Raw genomic sequence first — 27,211 nt, 5'->3', positions numbered from 1 at the left:
TGCACAGAGTTTTGTCGAATTTTGCAGATATTTATAGGAGACAATGTGTGTGTAAATTTGCACATCACCAGAAAATTCCGAATTCTTTATTTTTACGGGAATTTCCGCACTTTTACATTTAGATTTTAGCCATATCTTGAATATTGAGATATGGGCAGTATGTCAGAGCAAATCCTCATAATCCGCTGCACACAATTTCGTCAAACTTTAAATAAAATTGTATTAGGAATAATAAAGCCTATACACAGTATTTATTTGATAATAATTAATCTGTTTCAGACGTTTTTTTAAAATTATTTTTATGAGAGTGTTAATATGCATGTTTTATTACCCCCCCCCCCTTCCTATCACAGAAAAATATCTTCAAAAGGTGAATGATTCGTAACAATACATATGCTTTATTTTAAATTTAATGAAGTTAAACCATGTAATCATAAATTTTATTTACTACATTTACAAACAAGAGTAATGTTTATTTTTGAAAAAAACAAATTCTATCAACCCCACTGAGCTTTCAACCTTTGATATTTTCCCTGACCAAATAAAATGATCGGCATGGACCACGTATGTCCAAGCATCTTTTACTATTGAGTTAGCAATGGATTACATGACTTCTGAGATGCATTTTTCAATAAAAGTGAAATAGGATAATTCTTTCGACATGTGCACATCCCTGTAACGATAGCAGTATTCAGGTAAATGTTTTATCACTGCGTTTGACGCGTTTTCTCGACCTGCATGGATTTTTGCTGTACATAAATGTATTCCGTATTAGAGTACTTTTTATATTGCAGCAAATGCATTCAAAAATAATTTAATTCTCGGTATAGTTCTATTTTTGTTGAATTTTTACTTTTCAAACATGTATTGGTCAGTTTATGGACTTCCAAAAACTATGCTATCGGAGATGTGTACATGTCGACAGCCAGACTAGTAAATCACTCAAGTGAAACAATTCGTCAAGGCTATATATATCAGGTACAGGAGGCCAAAAATCTTCGATTAAATATGGCGGAATCGGAGAAATATGTCGGACAAGGGCGTGCAGGAATGTAGTAAGTCGTACAAAGATAAAAACTGATGCCTTTTTAAGAGTTCATGTCAGCTTTAAAGATAAACACCATCTATGTCTTATAAGGGACCGTCTCAAAATACAGGTATATAATTACTTTTATGAGGATTGTATTGGAAAGTGCAATTTTTTGCACTTATAATTTTTAAGGAGGCTAGGGGGTCAACTAATTATTTTTTTCAATTAACCATCAGATATAACTTAAATTTTGGGATATGATATCTTAAACTGTCAACTATCAATTGGGAAAAAAAAATTCATAAATTTTAGTTTTAAAATTTGATCATTTTATTAAATCTTTATATGGAACCTTTCTTCTAATGAAGATCAAAATAGTCTAAAAAAGGCCCCGACCACCCAGCCTCTTTAATTTATTTTGTGAAAATGATAAATTTTAAATGGTAAATAAGGTTTATTCTACTATGATGGAATGAAACCCCCAGTCATCCCCCTTAAGTTAAGTTAATGATAAACATTATTTTAACGAAAAAAATAAAGGAAACATTAATAACCGTCATACAATACATTACCGAGCAAACATTTTAGATAAAGAAAAAACTTAGTTTGATAAATCACTTTTTTGTATTTATTCTTTATTTTTTTGAACAAACAGCACAAATAATCTCTCTTCCCTCAACATATGGTGGACATTTCAAAGAACCACAGCGCCCTTCTACCAGATAGAATAGGTAGCCATGGTTACCAGCTTTGCCGCCATGCAGGGTACCTGGATTCTCGTCAACACACTTATATGTTGTACCAGCTGCGTGATCATGGTACCCAGCCATTAGGTATCCCTGGTATTCAAGGTTCCATCCTTTGTAGCAGGTTTTTCTTGCTAAAAATAACACAATAACAAATGTGAAAAGATTTTTAAAAAAAAGGAAAGCATAAATAAGTTTTGCTGAAAGTAAAACAAATTTACTTTATACAGCTTTCTTAAATTATGCACACACCTTTTGTGTTTTATATTGCAATATCTTTAAAGCTGGATATATATTGAGGTAACGATATATATATATATTTACATATATTTCCATTTCTAACTTCTTTTTCTCTTTGATAACTCTTTGAAAGTTAGCGGAGTTGATTTTTGGATAATTTTAGCGGAATGTAAATTAGGGAGGTCGATAGGTCGGGAGCTAAGGAGGCTTAATATGCATGCAAATCTCGTGCGGAATGTGTCTCTGTGTCTTACGCTAAGGAGGCTGAATAATTTTTGTTCGGCTGCCTTTCTGTTTGACGTCAGTGGTAGAGGACTTTTGAAATTGGCATGGGAGTCCATGTGTTATATAAATCTATGTCTTCATTTTTCAAATCTAAATTAAAACTACAATTTTATTTCGCAATAAAATCGAAAGATAATGAATCAGTGTCTAGTTAGTATGGTATGCTTTGGACACCAACGATAGTGGGAAACATGGGATTATTTATGCATAACGGGCTTCACCATTATTTAAATTATTCCATGTTTCCCACTATCGTTGATGCTCTGGCATACAATACAAACTAGATAGCGATTCCTCAAATATACACGCAGGTTCTCTTTTTTATCTTTTAGATCATACTAGTTGACAATGCCGGAGAATTTGACTCCGTACAACTACTCAACGCTTTGGAATAAATTATCCCACAACAATAATATTGATGGGATGTACTTAATAAACATAAAATACGTCTCAATCAAACATTCATTGTTAAACATGTGATATTAATTTACTCGCCTGGAAACATTTTCACAACGGATCTGTTTTGAACAAGACAAACTGCACAGGGTAAGTCTTGATGAGTAAGTGACGTAAAGCGACTCGGAAAGGCACCCAGTTCGTATTCTGCCCCATATACGTAAGCCCTATTGGCATCATTTCCATTCCGTTAGATCCCCCACTCTGGATCTCTTGGTAAACAAAGAGGATCTACAGCTGCTCCTTTATGTGTATAATGAGATCCTTCAGTGAATCCTAAAATTTTGAGGTATTCACCATTTATAATGTTCATAAATTATGCCTAACAACATCTTCCGATTACATGTATTTTAGAATACTATACCCATTCAGTCAGCAAAAATATACTGGTCCACCGTTGGTAACCATTTTGTCATGTTGGTTATATAGAGAATTTGGCAAAACATAGATGGGCCAAAAATGAGCATAGTTTGATAACTTAATCAAAATTAAATTTAATGTTGTGTCAATGCAGTGCCAAAATATTTATAACTAAAGTCCAATGTAAGTCGGATATTGTGTCAACATTTGCATACATCGTTGGGTTAATATAGCAATTCTCACTGGGAATTTGTTCAATATACTGTGCTGTTTAAATTAACACTTATATATCAGTATATGTATATTTTCCTAAAAGGAAAACATTTTATATGAACATTTAATGAAATTTAAATACTCACACAAACAAATATGTGCTACCATTTATCAAATATATTTACCAGAATAAACAAGTTTTGTGTTGGAGGGACAAGACTTCTTTCCCCATCTTGTGTATACAGCGTTTCTCTTTCCTATATCTAAACCAAGAGTTTTTTTTAATATTTATCATTCACAGCTAATTGCACATGTATGTTTAGGCTTTCCAAAGCATTATATACGTTTAAATATGAATTCAATTTTGAAGTACATTTTAATATCTTATCAATGTATGAATTTGCAGTCAATTTGTGATGAGAATTTAATTAAGTATTATATTAATGTATTTTGATTTCAAATTTCTTTGTTGATCACGTGAAGGGCACTAAATTACTTCCTAAATGTTGCACATAAATAATACCAGAACAATTGCAAAACATTATTGAAAAAAATCTCACATATCTAATTAATCTTCATCTTGGTACATGCACAAATAAAGTGCACGGGGCACGTCTGGATTTTATTTATTAAGAAAATATTTCACAAGATATTCAATTTGCCCAAATACAAGGGCCAATCTTCACTATTTGTCACAATTTATACTAAATAGGATAAATATAACTTAAACCAACAAAAGAAGAGGTCAAATAACATACATCTCTTGTTGATTCAGACATAATATCTTCAAATTATCTTAAGGAGTTTTTGTTAATGTTTACAAATACAGTGTATAATTATGTTCATCGGGCAATCAAAAGGATTGACAGTATTCCATTTCAAAAGCATATAGTGCTCATGTGTTCGAGTAGTTACCATCATCCTGCAGGCTTGCATTCACTTCCTCTTTAAACTTTTTCATTGATTCCCCAATGACGTCAGTAAAGCTTTTGAATTCCCGCCTTAAAGCTTCCACCTGATACGCTCCTAAAGCAGACGACAGTTGTCCCGTTAGATAACCCTGTAACATATCCTTACAACTTCCGGTCTGTGTGTCTCCGTTTGCCGTTGAAAGAGAAATAATCAGCGCTAGATTAAACGTCAACATCTAAGAAAGAAATTAAGTACAATTTTCTTAATGAGATATTTTACAAAAATAAAATTCTGTCCTGTTAAATAAAGAATAGTGCCGAATACTATCATAAACTGTCGAATACTATTATAAACTGGTCGCCTGCGTGGCGCAGTGGTTAGAGCGTCTTCTCTAGAGTCGCGAAGTAAGGAGTAAATCCTTACGTCGCAGGTTCGAATCCCAATATGGGACAGGGAGACCGGTCCTTCGGATGAGACCTTATAAACCGAGGCCCCGTGTCGCAGTAGGCGCTGGCACGAAAAAGACCCTCACTGCTCAAAGGCCCTGAGTGCCGAGCATAGGACAAAATTTGTAGCCCTCCACCGGCAGGTGGTGGCGTCTCCATATGAGTGAAAAATTCTCGAGAGGGACGTTAAACAACATACAATCAATCAGCTATTATAAACTGAAATGTATCATATTTTAGAATGCTTACAAATTCCAAAGCAATTTCGTGCATCCTACCTTTGCAATCAGTGTTTCTCAAACAAGAAATGTAGATTTTATTATCTGTCAAATATACATATTTTGCAATATATATATAAATTGAGTTGCGTCAAGCGAAAAGGGACCTTCATGACCAAATTTTCGAAAATCGGTTTTTCACCGTTTCTGAAAGATCTAGTTTTTCTGAATATTTTGATACCAAGCTTTTTATTATACCTTTTAAATCTTAATTAAAATTCCAATTTAAAACAATGCAAAATTTTAATCTAACAAGATAACGCCGTAAAACGTTGAATAACGTCACATAACGTCATATGTTGATAATTGGAACGTCATTAATAAAATACCCTTTTGAACTGGTTATAAATCATTTTTTCTACTTGTATTTTAAAGTTTTTAAATATATATTTCTCGATATATTAGCATTTTTATTGTGAAATAGTGATAATTTAAAGGTTGTTAAAAAATATATACTGTAGACGTACTTTTTTTTCAGGGGGGTCATAAAATTCCGCGGAATCTCAATTTCTGTTTAATCCACGGGTAGAAAATTACGCGGATGTTCTAGACTGGCACTGTATGCCTTACATTTACATTAAGTACGCTTGGAGAATTTATGGCCGCGTACGTATATAGTGTTAATTAATACCACACGTGAAAAAGTACTTTTACAGTAATCTAAATGTACATGTACATATTGAAATAAATTTGTATTTGAAAGGATCTTTGACCAGCTAGGACAGATCGCTGACCATCAATAAAAACAATTAAGTTCCTAGTATTCTGAAATCATCTTGCAAGACATTCGTAACAACATGGCTATTTTTCAAGATAAATCATTTAGTGTTCACGGAATTCACCGAGTTTTTACGATTGCTCGCAGTGGGGTAAAAAGAATATCTGACATCGCTGTTCAGGCATGTAGTAAGGTCTTAAGGATTGATCCTGGTCAAAGTAATGTTATTTCTCTTTCGGTATAATCGGCAAACTCGCCTTCACAAAAACAAACCCTGAAGCAGTACCTTTATATTTTTATGGCTTCCCTGAACTAAATTTTGGGAGTGGTTGGGGGGGGGGGTGAAACTTCAAGCTTCGTAATTTTTACCTTTCAATTATTTCACACTTCTTTCATAAACGATTTCCCTTTATTTTATATTAATTGAAAATTGTATTGAAATAAAGAAAATCTAGAAAATTAGAAATTCAAATCAGAATAAACGTGTTTTTTTTATCCCCTCCAGTGATGCTACTTGCCTGTGTTAAAATTAAATTAAATATACTGGTTTACATATTGTAGAATAAAATTGTGACTTTACCATACATCAGTGAAATTAATAAAATTTTTGAACATTTTTGTACATTGGGAAATGGGGGGAGGGGGACGTCTTCTTCGAAAATGAGCCCGGCATATTCTGACAGAAACAAATTTGCGTTACTTCAATGCATTCATTCATTCATTCAATTTGATTTGTGTTGTACAGTGTGAAAAAACGTGCTTTTTATTCTCATTCGAAATATCAAGGAGTTCAATTTAATTTGCTCTGCACTAAAAATACCGATGAAAAATACCTAGGTTACGTATAGGTTACGTAATATATATCTAGGCTTGATGGACCACAATTCAATGTCAGACGTAAAATTCGACTTTCAGAGTGTACTAAAATGGTTGATATATTTTTGACCGGTTTAAGCTTTTCTTATGTGCCAACTTTTCACGAGTTAGTCCGATCCTTTATGAAATATTTTATTGACCAAGTCAGGGTCCCGACGACATTTTAACTTGCATATATATACAATCTAAACATCACTTGAATATAGAAGTACATTACAAATTTACATACATGTAAATTGAATAATCAGTTAAATGGGCGTCGGAAGCAAATTGAAAGTGGGGGCTAAAGCAACAAAAAGGTAAATCCCAATTTCAATACCTACCCCCCCCCCCCCCCGTTCCGATGCATATGAGTTAAATTCATATTTTATGGCTGCAACTAATATAATGTAAAGATGGTTGGAAATGGGCCTCACCCCTGAAAATCAAAACAGTATTCAATATGTATACATGCTGTCATCGGTATAAAATTTCTTAAATTTATTCTCAGCATGTGATTGTAAGCATAAGCTTCAATTATTTGCATTTTTTTTTTTTGATAGATAGATCTCATTATGCATAATGTGCACACTACAGTCGGTAATCCTCGGCTTACTGCGCTACACTTCGTATACGAGACATCCGAGGAGCTCCGAGGGATATATATGTGTACGCAATTACCCCCCCCCCCCCCCCCAAAAAAAAATCACGAAGTAACAAATTAATGATGATTGTAGGATAATATTCAAAAAGCGTATTTTAATTTTTTATAATCCTAACTTTTCTTTCTTATAGTCAGGTTATGGTAGGGTGTGTAATTCTTAAAATAAAAAAGGTCAAGAATAATTTCTATCATTCCTGATTCTTCAAAGCAACTCCATTTGCGGAAAAGGTTACTTTACAGAGATAAAAAGGGAGTCATTGGGAAAAATTATTCCCAATAGTTCATAGAGTTCATAAAAATAAGTGTTCGTAAATATAAGCAAATAATCAAAAATCCCAAATATCAAATTATCATGATCCTCTGCAAATATCGTCTATAATTAAGAAAGAATATGGAGTTCTATCGAAGAAGTATTTACGAAACTTTACTGATGATGTGAATTTCAAGACAATAATCCGGTACCTTGTTCATTGATCAAATATATGATCGATGTTTTATTTAAAAAAAAAAGGGGGGGGTATGTTTTCAAAGTGGTAATGGTCGATCTAAAAAATATAAAGTATTAAATTAAATACGTAAAAATGAAAATGAACAAAAATTAATTGATTTTAAAAACGCAAGAAAGAATAAAGAAAAAAAATCGGAATTATTCTTTGAAAGGTTTCCCTTTCCCGTTTCATTAGTAATAAAACATGCAAAAAAAAGGTGGGGGGAATCAAATCATTTCATTACAATAATATGTAAGATTTTAATCTCAAGATGTGTTCATATTTATAGTATAGTATAGTATTTATAGTATATTTACAGTACTGTTTTTCCCTGAAGTTATCAGAGAATAAAACAAATGGCCTTCATGCGTCTGATTTAACATGGCCTACACAGTATTTCGAATTCGCTCGTCAGTAATTTTCGACTTCAATTTTACCTAAAGTCACCGTGTTTAGTGTTAATTTATTGAAATTAATTTAGGCAATGAATACAAGACCACAAATTAGTTTTGAAAATGACCAATGTTTATTATCTTCACATTTTATTGCGTCACCTCATAGTGTTGCGCCAACGTGTTACGTGTTATGAGTAAATACGGAAGTCCGTATGGGTTTCGCCGTTTCATCCTTTATGACATGGCTGTTTCTCAGCTGCTGCATTCTTATTTTTTCCTTATATGAATTTACAAAATGCTGTTGCAAGTGGTTAACTTGATTCGAATATTTAATCTTGGACGACAAACTGTGGGCACTGAGTCGCCAATTCTCGGGCCTTTCTGTCTAACGGAGAAAGAATCTGGAATGTTTTACACATATCCCCCCCCCCCCCCCTTAATAAAAGCAAAACAAAAGAAAAAACAAAACATTGAAATAAATGCAGGGATCACTTGCTTACCTGTAAAAAATGGAGCTCAGCCGTAAAGGCCAAAGAAGCGATTGGTTTCAGATCTTAATGAGATAGTCAGGTACATTGATTTGTTGATGAACATTTTTTGACAGCTCAAGAATAAAACCATTCAAAAACAATCAAAATTAAATAAGTTTATATATTATTTTGGAAAATTACCAGTAAATCTATATATTGACGACATTAAACATTTTTTCAAGATAGTTTTAGATGTGTCTTTTTTAAAAATATATATGTATTCCGATAATATATTTTTGTTTTGTTTTATATCGTACGAATTCATCGGCAAACGCACAGACGCGACGTCACGTCTTTGAAGCGCTATTGTGACGTAATTACGTTTATGTCACGAAGGTCCCTTTTCGCTTGACGCAACTCAAATATAAAAAATTTGAAGATTGAAATATGATATCAACCATATCTTTTTCATTGCATTTAATCACGGAAAAATTATATTTAAATGTAATTTAACACCTGAAATTGATCGGAATGTATTTGAACTCTGCCTCGTGACTTACAACTGGTTTTTGACTTACATGTATGTATAGCTATAAGTTTGCTACAAATTTGTAGACTCTGTACTTACGGCCATCGAGTAGAGAGATATCTTTTTCGTGCCAGTACACTACTGTGACACGGGACCTCGGTTAATACGGTCTCATCCGAAGGATCGGTCTCTACGTCCTAGGATTCGAACCGGCGACGTAAGGATCAGTTACTTACTTCGCAACTCTAGAGAAGATGCTCTAACCACTGCGCGCCTAGATTTGAAAATTATTGTAGTACGTGAAGTGTAGCCAAGTCATCGCGTTTTGTTTTGTTTAAAGCAATATGAGATTCGTTTTTGAGAAAAATTTTTTGCTGTAAAAAGTGTTGTCATAATTAATATTTATGTACATGTAATTTAAACCCTTTCGATTAATTAAAGCAATATAAACATTTAGATTGTTTCAGAAGAAGTATTTCTGTACAATCAAATATATAGAAGTATATAAGAAATCAATAATGTACAGGACGACAATAATGTCATTTGCTTCAATAAAAGTTTATAAAAAATTCTTCCATCACAAATATGAACAAAAGAAGATTAAAAATGTTCTATTTTTCTGTCATTGAAATAGTTGATAATTAAATTTGCAATAAAATTTTCCACCTTCAGGCCTGCAGCTCATATTGTTTTAAAATGGGGTTGTAAGGTTACTTTTACGTCTTTTTCTAGAGATATATTCATATATAAAACAAAGTGTCAAAAGGGGCATCCCACCTTTTATTTCAAGTTCACAATAATAAAGCGAGTCAACATCTGATTGAAGTTCCCATAGGTATTTGAAAATACATTATCCACATATATAAATGTACACAGGATGAAATTACACCATTCAGTCGACAGAATGGTTACTGAATGCCCACTGAATGGTCACTGAAAGGTCATTGAAAAGATCCTTTCCCGTGTCTTTTTCGTGACCATCCAGTTACCATTTAGTCGACTGAATCGCATATACATTTCAGCGACCTTTCAGTTATCATTCAGTCGAATCCTTTTATTGAATAATCGGCTTATTTTTAACTGAAAATTGTATTACACTTTTTCCTGATACAATAGCATTTAATTCATCTTATTTCAAATAAAAATTTTAAAAAGAATTAGTACAAAAAAGGGGCCCAAGGCCAGAATCAATTTTGTCCTCTAGCGTGAGAATCTGCTACCATATCAATTACGCTACGACTTCTTATTCAATAAAAGGGAATTGTGACAGGATAGCGGGGTTTTCTTTGTTTACTGTTCTGTTTTAGTAATACAGAACGGGACCATGGTGGGCGGAGCTACTTTTCGTTCTGTATTAACCCTATATACTGTCTTGTATTAGCCAACTTATTTGTATCTAAAATACAGCACAGTCTAAAAATAAATCTGATTCTATTTATCAGAAGCACGTACAAATAGTAAATGCAGATGTTTGTTTTATTATAAATTTTGGAGAAATATTTCCCTGGAAATGTAAAATGTCAAAATTTCTTAATCACTTAAAAACTTATTCCACACAGAATCTACATGTAATTACGATCCAAACGAAAAGGAAAATCACAATAATGGAGAACATCCACTTTCCTCGTGCAAACTCGTTCAAGTCCGAAGACCGAATTTTACGTTTTCCGTGGAAATATACTGCGGATGCGTACTCCCCGTCGAGGCCTCATATACAGAATTAGGCAGAAGTTTGGATGCTTTACAATTAAAAAGTGGGCAGAGCTATTTTTCTTTGATCGTGTCACAAATATTTTAGAGAACTCGTCAGATTCTGTATCGTGAATACAAATTTTGGGTTGGAGACTCGTGCTACGCACTCTACCCCCCCCCCCCCAAAAAAAAGAAAATGTATCTACGATTCAGAACCCGTCTCGTTCTCTAAATAATACTTAAAATCAGTCAATTTGTAGAAATCGATGGAACACTCGATTCACCTGCTGTTGACTCTCACATATTTTGCATATGTACATGCAGATATATATATATATATATATATATATATATATATATATATATATATATATATATATATATATATATATATATATATATATATATTCATATATGATTCATATATGATACATGTAATATTCTTTCTATCCCATTTCATTGGGATTTTAAGTTCCCCTATTTCCAAATCTATATGGAAACTTCAATTCAGATGTTGAATCGCTTTATTCCAGTGAACTTGAAATAAAAGGGGGATGCCATTTTTGACATTAACTTTTCATAATTGGATATATTTCTAGAAAAAGACGTAAATGTAACCTTACAACACAACTTCAAACAAAGCAAAACGCAATGACTCCGCGACATTTTATGTACTACAATAATTCTTAAATCAAGGCGTGCAGTGGTTAGGGTATCTGCTCTAAAATTGTGAAGTAAGGAGTTGATAGTTACGTCACCGGTTCGAATCCCACCATATAGTATCAGTCACATTATCCAGCGATGGGGTATACGTTGAGAAACCGATGCATTTTTGATAAAAATGGCGTGGTTGCCAGCCGGACACCTTTTGTAATCTGACGGTGACTGAGGCCATTTTGGAGAATCGGTGGGGGTCATTGGTAGAAAATAAGTTGTAGTTAAAAATCAGCAATGTCTCCACAGATGCCCCACATCGCTCCTCTTGATATTCATATAAAAACTCAGTCAACACAGTTTTTGTGCGGAAGTACATGGTTGGATGTCAGACTTATGTACGTAGATATGTAGACTATATGAAACGCATACGTGTACATGTGTACAAGTTCGGATTAACAAACTTAGAAGATTAGATTTACAAACTTACAAGATTAGATTTACAAACTTACAAATCTACAAATCTTATCATTTTTTTTTAAATTTTCAAATCTATAAGTAGACTTACTTTTATACTCAGTTCAAGGAGAAGGTATTCATAATCTAATTCATGAGAAGAAAAAGTCACTTGTTAACAAGATGCCTTCAAATCGATATTTAGATATGTTTCAATTGTCAACCTATTTTTAAATCTATATGGAAACTTCAATTTAGATGTTGAATCGCTTTATTCCAGTGAACCTAAAATAAAACGTGGATGCCATTTTTGACATTAACTTTTCATATTTGGATATATTTCTAAAAAAAAAAAGACGTAAATGTAACCTTACAACACAACTTCAAACAAAGCAAAACGCAATGACTCCGCGACATTTTATGTACTACAATAATTCTTAAATCAAGGCGTGCAGTGGTTAGGGTATCTGCTCTAAAATTGTGAAGTAAGGAGTTGATAGTTACGTCACCGGTTCGAATCCCACTATGGTATCAGTCACATTATCCAGCGATGGGGTATACGTTGAGAAACCGATGTATCTTTTGATAATCCAATACAGCACTTTTTGATTGCCATCCGGACACCTTTTGTAATCTGACGGTGACTGAGGCCATTTTGGAGAATTGGTGGGGGTCATTGGTAGAAAATAAGTTGTAGTTAAAAATCAGCAATGTCTCCACAGATGCCCCACATCGCTCCTCTTGATATTCATATAATAACTCAGTCAACACAGTTTTTGTGCGGAAGTACGTTGTTGGATGTCAGACTTACGTACTTAGATATGTAGATTATATTAAACGCATACACGTACATGTGTACAAGTTTGGATTTACAAACTTAGAAGATTAGATTTACAACTTACAAGATTAGATTTACAAACTTACAAATCTAGATCTGGATTTTAGAACTCGATTAAATTCCATAGATATTTACATACGTATTTTGTACTTCAACGGAATCTTCCTTTTTTATTTCATTTACCTTTGGTAAAATAAAGGAAAAACAATATTTAAGTGATAAAATTAATTTGTACGAGACAACCCTGCAGTTAAAACATTTTTAAACGAAACAAAATACATTGGACGCACACAATGATAGATAAATGATTATAAACTGATGAAAATAATTCAATAAAGCACTTTTTGTATTTATTCTTTATTTTTTAGAACAAACGACGCACACAATTTCTCTTCCATCTACATATGGTGGACATTTCAATGAACCGCATCGACCTTCTACAAAATAGAATAGGTAGTCTTCTTTACCAGCTTTGCCGCCATGTAAGGTGTCTGGATCCTCGTCAACACATTTGTATGCTGTTCCCGCAGGATGACCATGATACCCAGCCATTAGGTAGCCTTGGTATTCGAGTTTCCACCCCTTGTAACAGGTTTTTCTCGCTAAAAAAATACAACAAAAATATTATTAATTGTAACAAAAAAAAATCCATAAGAGAAGAAAATAATGGATTGTGATAGAAAAAAAAATTACACAGCTTTCTTTAAAGTATATATATGCTCAAAACCTTTAAAATTGTGTAACATGTACAATATCAATAGCATATAAAAGCATCTTTAAAAATATAAAGAAGGTTTTATTCTGAATTTATAAGTACAGGTTTTGACATTTTATTTGAGATGTTACAAAAAGTTGATATTGTCCGGAAATTTTAACTGCATAAAAAATGCTTTTTATTTAGAAAACTTTTCAAACAAGGAATGTATTTATTGTCATTATTTAATAAAACTGTAATTTTTTTTCATTTTCAAATATAATTTTTAAAATCCTGATACAATATTTAAATAATTCTCTAGCTATTACAAATGGATTTTCAAGCCTGTTACAATTATTCAATATTATTTACTCGCCTGGAAATATTTTAACAATTGATCTATTATGAACAAGGCAAACTGCACAGGGTACATCTTGGTACTGAAGCTATTCTTGACGTAATGTAGTTGGTACTTTGCTCCATAAACATAAGCCCTATCAGCTTGATTTCCATCCCAGCTGTAGATCCCCCACTCTGGATCCCTCGGTAAACAAAGAGGATCAACAGCTGCCCCTTTGTGAATAATATGATCCTCCGGTGAATCCTTTAAAAGATCAACCCAGGTAGCACAACAAGGTTATTAAAACGTTATCAAAACGTTTTCAAAATGTTATAAAAACATTTTCTAAAACGTTATTACAACGTTATTTTGTATGGTTTTTTAAACGTTATCATAACGTTTTTCAAAAACATTGTCCTGCAATGTTTGGAAAACATTTTTGAAAACGTTTTCCAAACATTTTTAAAATCGTTTTTCAGAACATTTCTAACATGTTTTAAAGGATTAAAAAAATTTACAACAAAAAAAGTATTGTACTTCCTATGGTTTTAATTCGTTTAAACTCTTTCACAAATATAATCCATGAACTCTTTTTACATCAACACAGTCAATAACAGTCTTCTTAACAGGGAAGATTTGTCACAATTGAAATAAGAAAAAAAATCACAATATCCTTCTTCCTTTGGAAATCATCTGTTTGGCACTTGGACTTCTTTGTTTTCTTCTGAAAAACAAAGATATAGAGAATAATTTTAGAAGATTTAAAAACTATGCATAGTCATAAATCCGATAAATACAAGAAAAGTGTGTATGTTTTTGGCAACAGTTCTATAAAATATATACTAAATAAACATGATAAATCTATCTCCGTTATGCATTCGTGTCAGGAAATTTCAAACATATCTTTAAAATTAATACCCCGGTAAATCCCTCAAAGATGGTATGTAGCAAACTTCATTCTGTCCAATTCCTCTCATAACATGTAATATTTAGTCTTTGCAAACAGCCACTGTAAAATGAAAAATGATATTCATTTTGAGAATTGTAAATTGAAAAATATATACATGACACTGTATATAAATACAAATCATTTTACATTCCCAAAGAAGTATTAAACCAACTCGTTAAGCCCCCCCCCCCTCCACACACACACACAAACACGCAAACTCAACCTACTCGATCTATTTAAATCATGTTTTGAAGCTTTCCATTTGAAAATCTATCTCTAAGCCTGGGGTGATTATACTAAAGTACACATTAGTAAAGAAAATTCACACTAGACACAAGACATAATACATATGTAAAATAAATGCACAATCATGATAAACTTCAATGATCAGTTTACTTCAAAAACAACCAATTAACCGCCCTCAAATATCCAAGATTTATACAATCATTTACCATTGTTTACAAGGAATGATTCAGGCTTATACATACACATGCAGCTATAATACTATTTCTTAATACATGTATACACGATGAATACAACTTTAAATTCAACATACCTTACGGTGATGTAAAATATTCCCTAAATCCTGTTCTTTGTCTCTCAAGAATGCTGCCCGGTTTTTCAAAATCTTGATAAGTTGACCTATATAGATCACGTGGAAATAGTTTGCAGCAAGGAGCGGTTTCATCAGCGCTGACCACGGCATCCCGCTGTGTCAATCAATTAACTTTTGATAAACGCGTTATCCAGGAGGAAACAACACAAGTGAATAAATGCACTGCATTACTTTGATGAACTACATCACATCTTAGAAAAAAATACTTTAAAATGGCTTTTTATACATTTTTCACAATCATTATTTTTTTTTTTTAGGAAATCAATGTGGCATATAAAACAATTAAAAAAGAACTGAATTAAAAACATTTTTGTTTAATTTTTTTCCTTAATATGCTTTAAAAGATATCACTTAGTATTAATAACAAACAAACAAAAAAGTAAATACTATAATGTATATTTTTAAGAATTGAAATATATAGAGATATTTGTTGTTTCTATAACGTTTTAACAACGTTTTCCAAACATTTTAAGACAATGTTATATTCATGTTTTCTGGTATCATTTGTAATCGGAATTTATAATAAATTTCATTCAATTTCAAAATAAATATTCTTAAAATTTGAGTCAACGTACACAACACACTGTGTATATTCTTAATATCATATTATGAATTTTTGAAATAGTTTTTCTCAAACAATGGAATATGAAACATATTTTATAATGCTTTTTAAGCAATAAAAAAAATCTTATTATAATTATAAAAATGTAATGCAAAGATGTTTTCTAAAAACTTCCTTCCAACCAGTATTAAACGTTATGAAAAACATTTTTAAAATGTTTTTGAGAAACGTTTTCTAAAAACGTCATTATAACCTAGATAAAACGTTATAAAAACATTTTTCAAACGTTATGTCAAAAACGTTTTGGAATAACTTCCTTACAACCGGAATATAATGTTATGAAAATGTTTTGTGCTACCTGGGAATCCAGGATGAGTTTCATTTGCAATTCCTCTCGTTTCTTTACACATAAGGTACACTAAAAATAGAAAATATTCTCTCAATTTATGAGCATTTTTTCCCGAATAAATACAATTTAAAAACACGTTCAAAATAATTTACAAAAACACAATTTATGTTTCTAAGTGAAAATTCATTTACCAGAATAAACAAGTTTTGTGTTGGAGGGACAAGTCTTCTTTCCCCATCTTGTGTATACAGCGTTTCTTGTTCCTGTACCTTGAGAAGCCCCAAAATCACATCATTTTATTGTGCGAAATGATAAATATCAATTTAGATATACATTATCTTCACCGTATGTTCGATTAATAGAATTCCCGTCGAAATATGGCTGAAATATTGCCAATTCAGCGTTAAACAATATCAATCAATCAATCAATCGAATAGAATACCTTCATCCTTTCTGCTAGTGTTCACTTCCTCCTTGAACTTTTTCATCGATTCCTCAATAACATCGGTGAAGCTTTTGAATTCCCGCCTTAAAGCTTCCACCTGATATACTCCTAGAGCAGACGACAGTTGTCCTGTTAGATAACCCTGTAACATGTCTTTACAACTTCCGGTCTGTGTATCTCCGTTTGCAGCGTGAAGAAGAAAAACCAGAATAAGATAAAACGCCATCATCTAAAGTCAAAATAAGATATTATAATAAATCAGTATAATTGATTTTCTAACTTAGATACAGATATTAAATCAGTATAATTGATTTTTCTTTATTTTAAAATTTTTTTTTGAAAGGTTACCTCGTATATTGTACTGCTGAAATGAAATATCCATTCCAAAGACGAAAAAAATATATAATAATTTTGTATGGTTAATTTCAGTTAAAAAAAGATAAATTTCTTTTCTTGAAAAGGACACACAGATCTACACAACAATATTTTTTTTCCTTTATATCCTACCTTCGTGGTTATATGTTTCCTTGATGAAGACAATGTGGTTTTCAGTCCGTGTATATGTTTTATTCTCTTTGTATGGAACATCTGGTATCAACCTACACATTCTGAGACACGAAAAAGATAACTTAAAATATCATTTAACACCGATTTATGGAAGTCCATCAAATTGTAATAAAACAACTAAAAGTATGAGAACATTTTATTATTCCTAGATAGCAATGTATAATACATATATGAAGTAAGCTACATGTACGGCATTAAGAATTGATATAATTTGGACCTCATTCGTCTTTGTTCAAAAGGAAAGCATAAAAGAGTCAAATTATATTTTTGATAGAAACATTCTGGATGAAATTGTGATAAATACAGTTTACAAAACTCAAACAGTCTAAATAACCATGAAGACTGAAAGTATTCACCGTGTGCTCCTTGTCACGACCGGGAATAAACAATCGAACATATGTTCGAATAAACAATGATAAATCACAATAAAAAATAGAGCGGATAAAATAAGATTTGAAAAGATAAGCTTTATGTAAGTCAGAATGGTAGTTAAAAATAAGACAGGTTCTAATGAACTTTTAAATGAAATTATTTGCATATACATAAAAGTAAAGTAATGAAACAATATAACAAATAACTACCTTTAAATGTATACTGCACACAGTCTCATTAAGAGGGCATATCATGTACAGATACGTATACTGAATGGAAAAAGAAACGCATGGTAAATTAAATTAAATCTGTTATAATTTCAAATTTGTTTACCAGAACTGTAATCAAATATTTTAATTCATCTATCAACAACATGTTTTCAAAATCTGTGTTATGACTGATAATTCATGAGTCATTGAAATTGATATGTCAATACCCCCCTCCCCCCCAAAAAAATATTCAAATGAATATTCACTTTATCTCCCTTGTGCATCAGTAACAGGGTTGATTTTCTGTGTATTGAGTTTATCAGAGCATATATTTTTCTCATAATATTATTAATAAAACCCTTCCGACGGTAGTCTTAATGGTTGAGAGTAGGTGTATTATTCGAAAGCCAACAAATCCCTCGTCCAATGAATCCCACGAATTTTCGATTTAGGATAGAATGTACAGAATCCAGCTGATTTGGTAAATGTGATTGTTTGTAAGAAATTGAACAAATTTAAATCTACATACACTACCTGCAAATGATTCTAGTTACATGAGTTTAATTTTTCGTGGACCAGTGGTTCTCGAGAAGAATACTTTTAAAAAATGCAATGAATTTTTCACTGAGTCATAATTATCTCCCCTTGAAGAAGGTTTGGCCCTTTATATGAAGAAACTTTATTATTGTTTATCCAAAAATACTTTGTGGCAAGTTTGGTTGAAACTGGACCAATGGTTCTTGAGAAGAAGATAAAAATGTGAAAAGTTTACGACGACAATGATGACAACCATGCCAACAACGACAACAACAACAGACAATTTTATGTCTGTCTGAGCGTCCGTCAGTCTGTTTGGGGTAACCATCTCTTATCCACAACTCCTCTTATACCGCTGAATAAAATTTAATGAGACTTTAACAGAATCTTTGTTACATATTGCCATTGTGCACATCCTATTATACTTGATCATTGGAGTCATATTTCAGCGTCCGGTTTCCCAGAGCGAAACATTGACATTGCCATTTGTTCTATAATATTGAAGGGTAAGTATACTTAATTCTTTTAGCAATGGATTCATTGGCAGTGAACAAAACCCATCATGCACTTCAACTCTTCCCGTGATACTGTGGTCAGCGCATCTTAAAAAGATCCTCTTACCTGTGAACCGAGTTTAAGAGCTCCTGATCACTACTCTTTTGTATGAGCCTCGTACATGTACAGTACGTTTTAGAGCTGTCAAAGTTTTCTCCTAGTCATCACACCCTTTGTATGTGTCTGTACAATGAGTTTGAGAGCTGTTCTTACCTGTAAACTTTCAAAACTTTCTCCTGGTCGGCACACGTATGTTTGAGTCTCTTTCCTGTACATTGAGCTTGAGTCTTTTACCCATATCCTGAATTTTGAAACTGTCAAAGCCTTCTTCTGGTCATCACACCTTTGTTTGAGTCTACCCATATACTGAGTTTGAGAGTTGCCATTGCATTTTCATGGTCATATAATGCATATTTGTCTGAGACTCTCTACCTGTACGCAGAATTTGAGAGCTGTGTAAGCTTTATGTTTGTCAGCACCCTAATGTTTGAGTCTGTTATCTCTTCACTGAATGTGACAGGTGTCAATGTTTCCTTCTGATCAGTAAACAATTGTATGAGTTTCCAATGCTTTCTCCTAGTCATCGCATATTTGTTTGAGCATTTACCAATACTCTGAGATTGAGAACTGCCAATGCTTTCTCCTGGTCAACAAAACTTTGTATGAGTCTCTCTCCTGTACATTGAGTTTGAGAGCTCCCGAGTAGAACATTTTTGTTTTCGTCTCGTACCTTTACACTGAGTTTGAAAGCTGTCAAATCTTTCTTCTGGTCAGCACACCTTTGTTTGTTTTACAAATACACTGAGTTTGAGTGGAGGCATATTGATAACCATTTCATTTCATAATAATTCTTACCACTTTATACTCATTACTGCTGCAAACAAGTACAGCAAAACTCGGTTATAACTAAGTCGCTGAGACCTATGAAATTACTTCGATATATCCATATAAGATATAACCATATAATATATACACATATAAGAAATTCATTACATTTATATAGCTGGGGATCCAATAAGACCTCGCTATATCCATGAATTCGCAATATCCGTGTTCGTACTAAACGATTTTTGCTGCATTTATTTATTTATTTATTTATTTATTTATTTATTTTATTGCTGCTTCATTTAAAGTATACATTACTGCTTCAAAGACTTTTACATCCATGCATCTGCTCATGCATATATGCACATATTAAGAAGTACCAGTAGTGCATGTATAAGAATTCTTTTCCCTTTTATTTCTTGACATTGATCAGAATGGTTTTTACACTTTTTATAAATTATTGCATTTAATATTATATAAATGGCGCCTGTTTTGGAGGGTAGCATTTGAAATAGACAACCCAAGGAAAACCATTGACAAAGGTTTTCCGAGGAGTGTCTATTTCAATTGTTTCTCTCCAAAACATGCACGATTTATTTTATTATACTGAATGTCTTATTGATTTAGGATGTCAGCAAAAAAATTGTCGATCGTCTTTACGTTCACGTTTCAAACTCCCCGCTTCTTCGAAAAAGATTAATTGACCTCTTTATTGTTTGTTTAAGGATATCCGATCCTCAGCCAGGAAGGATAACTCCAAAAATTAATATTTAATTTGAAATGTATTAAAATAAAGCTTAAAAATGAAATTTTTTCATGCAACAATTGTCATTTTATGCATCTTTACAAGATTCAAGGTCTTTGGAAGTCTTAGAAAAGGTCTTATGAAAGTTGACAATTGTACTCCATAAAAGAAGAAAAAAATGATACAGTTTTAGAAAAATAAGATTTTCTTGAATCAAGCCTTAGATACCAATGCTTATAAGCATAATATGAAATGAGAAGTGATTTGTGGTGCCTTGCAATGATAGCAAAAGCCTTTTACACTATGTATTATAGAATACATGACAGAAATAGAAGACAAAAAAATACCAAATAAGTATAAAAATTATGACAATTTCTCTGAATGCCTGGATACCTATCTTTTTTAGCCTAAAATGTATTTGTTGATTAATTTGCAATTAGAAAATGCATTGTTGATATTCTAATTCGCTTTTCCTTCAAAAATATTGGAGATTTGACAATTTTCCCTATATAATATGATTAACTTTAATCTTTAACTTTAGAGAAATATTGTGGATAAATTTACATAACGTTGTGGATTCAGAGATACTTTTATGAGTATTTTTGATTACTTAACTGCTAATTTTATAAACCTGAGGATCGGACTACCTTAATACTCTAAGAGTCCTTTTTCATATATGTACTCAACAAAAAAGGAAACACATATTGCTTTACTCGTCAAGGAATGTTTTCAAATGTACATTGAACAACTTTCTATTATATCACACGACGGATAGGCCTACCTATGAATGGAATATTTTATCATTTTTGTTTATTTTGATATTTACAAAAGTTTGATTAAAAATATATGTTTACTTTGTAGTTTTACTCTGTGTTCTTTTCTTTAATTTGTCATTTTTTTAAAAATATGAAAACGATATTTCTGTATATAATTTTTTTCTTCTTTATATATCGCTGAAAGTATTTATAATTTTTTTTTATTGAAATATCTCAATTAGTTCAAGTAGTTTCACTCAAATTTAGACACGAAACAGGGAATATTGACCCTGATAACCAGGCACAGACTTCCTGTATAATGCTTCGTGTACATGTATATAGATTTTTGACATCTTGGGTATTGGGGGTCTCCAGGTAAATAACACCACTGTTACTAAGACCATTCCCCCTCCTCAGGTAACCGTACGGTAAAAAATGGGTCTTTAATGGAATTTATAACTTATTTAATAGCTTATTTAGCTTATTTAATTTCGTTTGATTTCATTATATTACATTTAAAATCACTCGTACTTTTATTATTTCAAACTAGAGGTACTGTGAGCAATGAGCTCACTAAATGATAACCCCCGTCTCCCATATTGTCCATGTGTCGCTATATATTATTTCAGGGTAATGTGTATAGAGGAATGACTCGTCCTATCAAATGTTATCAAGAAGCTTCTGTTACGTCTGTTACGCTTAATCTCTTATCCGCAACTCCTCTTATACTACCGAGTGAAATTAAATGAAACTTTCACAGAATCTTTATTACTTATTGCTTATTACTTATTATTTAATTGTGCATCTCCTCTTTTACTTATTTGACACGTATTTTAGGATTCCGATAGCAAAACATGGACATTGCCATTATATGGTTACCTATGACGTCACATTATTAACGTCAAGTTTATTCCAGTTCCATTGAACGCACAACTGACGTTTTGAGATTCTACGGTGAACAACACGCACATTACTTACACGCATGTAACATTATCATTGTGTTACCCGTTATCGCAGGTGTTGCTAAGGCTAAGGGTAATAGAACGGATTGTTAACTGCTTCTAAACTAATCAGATTTTAGTATTTAACATAAAAAAATAATGAAACGTTTTTGACAGCTTTGAAACGTATTATTGTTCATGGATAAATAGAATCAAACAGAGTTGGTATAGCTTTGAAGTCAATTTACTTGATGCTGTCTGGAAATCTCTATATATACTGAAAGGAAATAGAAACGCATAGCAAACATTTGCTTTGAATTAAAACTATTACTCCCAATATAGTTTCCAGTATTGTTATCAAACATTTTAATTAAACTTTAATCAACAAGTTACTAAGTTACCAACATGACTATCTTATAGGAGACCTGAATAAAGCAGTATCATTTACGTAACGCTTCCCTGTGTCTAATTTCAAACTTATCGTCCCAAACCTATTTGGACTGGACATTACGTCATTAAGGGTCCTCTGCACTGCCAGCGAGTTAACTTCCCCAACTAAACATATCGTGCAAAAAACACGACGCGACACTACTTAGAGTGATTCTCCTTTCTAAGATTCAGTAGCCACTGTTCTGTTTCATCTTCTTTTCCCGTTCCTTATCTAAAATATATGCTATTTCTTTTCTCTATTGTGTTTACCTGCTCTCTGTTCATGTTTTCTGCAAGGCGCAACTTGTATAGTTTGTTAATAATGGGAAAAAATCAGATTGGTCTTAGTAGGATCTTAGTAGGAATAGGATGCTATATAATCCAATCCTTCAGATTTCTCCTTAATCGAATTTCTTTCTGTTGTTGCCCATCTAGTCTATGCAATTTGGCCTCCATTTTCGTTATTGGAGCCCGGAGGACCGCGCTGCTCTATACATATAAGTTTAAGTGTTGGTGTATGGGGATTGGGGTGGGAGTAGTTATGCAGAATTAAAGGATTTCTAAACATTGAAAAGATTTTTAATCAGAATATTTTTTCCGTTTATAAATTACGAGATACATAGTATATTTACTTCCATAAAGTAAATCTGTAAAAATATACACAATTGTATATGTTTTTAATATTTAATATATAAAGTTACTTATCATTTACTATCGAAACAACGACAGGTCCCCTTTTTTAGAACATCGAGTTTTACTTCTCGGATAAAAACGTACTCTGCACAGTTCGTGTTTTATATTCTAAAATTAAAAATTAATACATTTTTAAATATAAATGATGCGTGTGTCTAACTTCAATTTATATTTTATGCAGCCAACATTTACTCGAGGAATTGACCAAGTTTAAAATGGTATCGTTTTTAATTGATTTTTATCTGACTACAAGTTTTTAAAAATATTTGCGACTATCGTCTCCATTAATTAGACGCATGCCTTTTTTACATTTGTACACACATTGAAGCGGTTTGTTGATCAAGACTCGTTTTCATGGTTTACTTTATATATTTCCCGGGCGAAAATTGATGGTTACATCAATGTTTTCTTGTTTCTGCTTTTGACGATACTTTAAAAATTCTACAATTACTTTTCGATTTACCGCCTTGATCATTCTATGTTTCTTTGTATTTTTCCTATATAAATCAATTTTTCTCTGTATGTGCTGCCGAACACCTGATCCTTTCTGATGTTGTTCTAACTAAATCTACATGTTTAATTCTGCTTATTGCCTGATTGACTTTTTTACATCCAAAAATGAACTGTGGGTACATGTACCGGTCAAACTCAGTATCCGAAGCAATTGTGGTCGTGCATCACTAGATACTTTATCCGGCGAAGTAAGGTCCGAAAAAGTCCGAGATCAATATCACTTGCTGTGATTCTTTTACCCATATTCGTGTAATCATCGACCAACACTGAAGTCTATAATTGTCTAATGGTATATAAGAAGATTAATTTTGTAATTTTTATTGGCTGATAGGGCGTCATATCATATTCCTTCTTTTCTAATACTGACACCAAAGCGCGTCTTAGGATTATGATATCTCACGATACACTGTTCAGCTGCGCAAAATTAACTCGCTATATTATATACATTTCCATGTCTCTGCTAAGAATTTGACGTCATAATATATAAGAAACATTGGTACATTGTGACAAGCAAGTCAGTTCAGCTGGAACTGTGTGAGATAATTCACTTTGAGTGATTATATAATATAATTATCATGGACTTTAGTTAACAGGTCACTATGTGGTTATAAGTACCAGGAATCGATATTGGGATCACAACCCTGAATCACAACCCTGCATCACTATATGAAGGGTTGTGACCCCAGTTTCGATTCCTGGTTCAGTCATACATCTTTCTTTTCCTGTTACACCGCTTGCATACAGAACTGATGTTTTCGAATAGCATGCTTGCATTCACTTCATCCTCTTTTAACCTTTTCATAGATTTTTTCATTGACGTCAGTGAAGCTTTTGAATTCCCGCATTAACGCTTCCACCCGAAGCAGACGACAATAACCCTGTATCATGTCCTTACATCGTCCAGTCTCCAAGTACAAGATAAAACACCATCATATGAAGTTAAAATTAAAATACAAATTTTATTGCCATCACCTACTGTAACACGGAACTTCGGTTTATATGGTCTTATCCGCAGGATGGGTCTCTACGTCCCACAGTGGGATTTGAACCCGTGACGTAAGGATCGACTCCTTACTTTGCGACTCTAAAGCAAACGCTCTAACCAATGAACCAAGTGGGTGACTGGGCTCTGGTTTTAAATACAAACCAAATGTAAACTGTTGGAAAGTTGTTGCATGATACAAAGGTGGTCTTTAAGGCCCTTGTACCTCTTGTTTATAAATATACATGTTTCAGATTCATGTTTTTTTTAAAAACTGTTTTATCAGCTGTTTGTGTACCATATAAACTTAATGTGTACACTTTCTGTGTTCTTACGTAAATGGTAGATTTGACCACAGTACACTTGCTTTGATGTGACCCGATTAAACGATACACCTAAAGGAAACATGGAAATTCACATATAAAATTTAATGTTGGCAACCGAACAGTATGAAATTGAATATAAAAAGTCAGGACAAAATGTTTTATTCTTTTTACTTTTTGGAACAAACAGCGCAAACCAGTTCTCTTCCCTGAACATATGGTGGACATTTCAGTGAACCACAATAAGCTTCTACAAAATAGAATAGGTAGCCATCTTTATCAGCATGGCCGCCATGCAGGGTATCGGGATCCTTGTCTACACATGTGTATGTGGTACCAGCAGCATGTTTATAATATCCAGCCATTAGGTAACCCTCGTACTCTAGGTTCCATCCTTTGTAACAGGTTTTCCTTGCTGAAATAAAATATTAGAATATTGTTCTTATTAAGATAATCTTGAAATGCATAAAATCTTAAAAACATACAACATCAGTTGAAATTGAAAATGAACCTTAAACAGTGGGTGTATGTTCTTTTACAAAAACAATGCTTAAAGCAGAGGGGAGAATACTCTCGAACGATGTATAACTTATAAATGATAAAGGATGATATGAGATATAGATGACATTTTAAAAATTACAAGTAATGTCAAAATATTTTGAAAACGGGATAAAATGTAAAAATTAGTAAGGTTCTAAACCGTTTTCAAGGATTTGCTAGCAAACAGGAACGAAAGCGTTTTTAGTCAGGAGATGAGTCAACGTACACGAAACACTTTCTAAATGACGGAAGACAAAATGATTGTTACTAAAAATCGATTTCCCCCTTTTCAGAAATAAAGTGAAATAAAATTCAATTTAAACTTTGATTGCTGGCGATAACATCTTAATCCTTTTAATGTCTTTCGCCAGGTTTCTTGCTGATTCCTGGTTTTCTTCGAATTCCAAATTAATAACTTTTAGATCTATAATTGCGGGTTGAATGGATTCTAAATGCTGTTAAAAATAACCCTACTTGACATATTTGACATATTAAGAATTCCAAAAGTTTGAAAATGTTACCTTTCTTTCCAGACAACCTGTAGTAATAAAATTTTTCTCACCTGGAAACATTTTAACTATGGATCTATTTTGAACAAGGCACACGGCACACGGTACATCATGATTATGTAAGGAAGTAAAGTGACTGGTAAAGGTATTTGTTTCATACTCTGCTCCGTATACATAAGCTCTATCTCCTTGAAATCCATCCCTATAGATCCACCACTCTGGGTCACTCGGTAAACAAAGAGGGTCTACAGCTGCTCCTTTATGGGTATAATGAGATCCTCCGACGAATCCTATCAATTGTTTTCAAAGGTTATATAACTGTGTTTAAATTACATTTAAAAAAACATAAATTAATTCAATTATTAATTTTTCAATTAAGGACATATAATACAAACAAAAATGGATGTCTGCACTAGTGTATATTTCTTGGCATATCTTTCTTGCAAATGATGCAGCTAATAAATTTCCAAAATATTTAGAAATTGTAAACCGTCTATGATGTTTAGAATTCTACCATTTAGCAGCAATCCTTATTAATCTAAACAGATATTTTTCACTAAAAATTCCATTTTTATGAAAATTTGAAAAGAAAAAAAAAAACTACGCGGTTACACTTCTCCTAGAAAGTATTTTCTTCGTGAACGTATTTTAAAAATGTATATGTTCACCTGAATAGACTGATTTAGCGTTTGAAGGACATTTCTTCTTTCCCCATCTTGTATATACGATGTCTCTGTTTCCGATACCTATAAAAAATTGTTTGATTTTAGAAACATGGCATAATATAAAAAACATTTCCCATGTACATTGAATTCATACCTTCATACTGTATGCTAGCATTTATTTGCTCCTTGAACTTTTTCATAGACTCCCCAATGACGTCAGTAAAGCTTTTGAATTCCCGCCTTAAAGCTTCCACCTGATACACTCCAAGAGCAGACGACAGTTGTCCGGTTAGATAACCCTGTAACATATCCTTACAACTTCCGGTCTGTGTCTCCCCTTGTGCCATTGAAAAAGAAACAACCAGGGCTAG

The 27,211-nt window shown here is 32.6% G+C and overlaps 1 long non-coding RNA gene and 1 pseudogene across 1 annotated transcript; both read right to left on the bottom strand.

Moving 5' to 3' along the window:
• Positions 1-1,665: 1,665 nt before the first annotated feature.
• Positions 1,666-27,211, bottom strand: LOC134234639 (uncharacterized; annotated as a pseudogene).
• Positions 14,662-15,539, bottom strand: LOC134234638 (uncharacterized). The gene is made up of 2 exons (XR_009985219.1): positions 15,265-15,539; positions 14,662-14,768 (listed from the first exon to the last, which is right to left on the bottom strand). It is a non-coding gene; the product is annotated as an uncharacterized LOC134234638 (long non-coding RNA).

The sequence above is a fragment of the Saccostrea cucullata genome, unplaced genomic scaffold (assembly GCF_032062105.1).
Source record: "Saccostrea cucullata isolate Sc308-1 unplaced genomic scaffold, CSIRO_AGI_Scuc_v1 ctg8742, whole genome shotgun sequence".
Taxonomy (NCBI): domain Eukaryota; kingdom Metazoa; phylum Mollusca; class Bivalvia; order Ostreida; family Ostreidae; genus Saccostrea; species Saccostrea cuccullata.
This window is presented reverse-complemented; position numbering and strand designations above follow the sequence as displayed.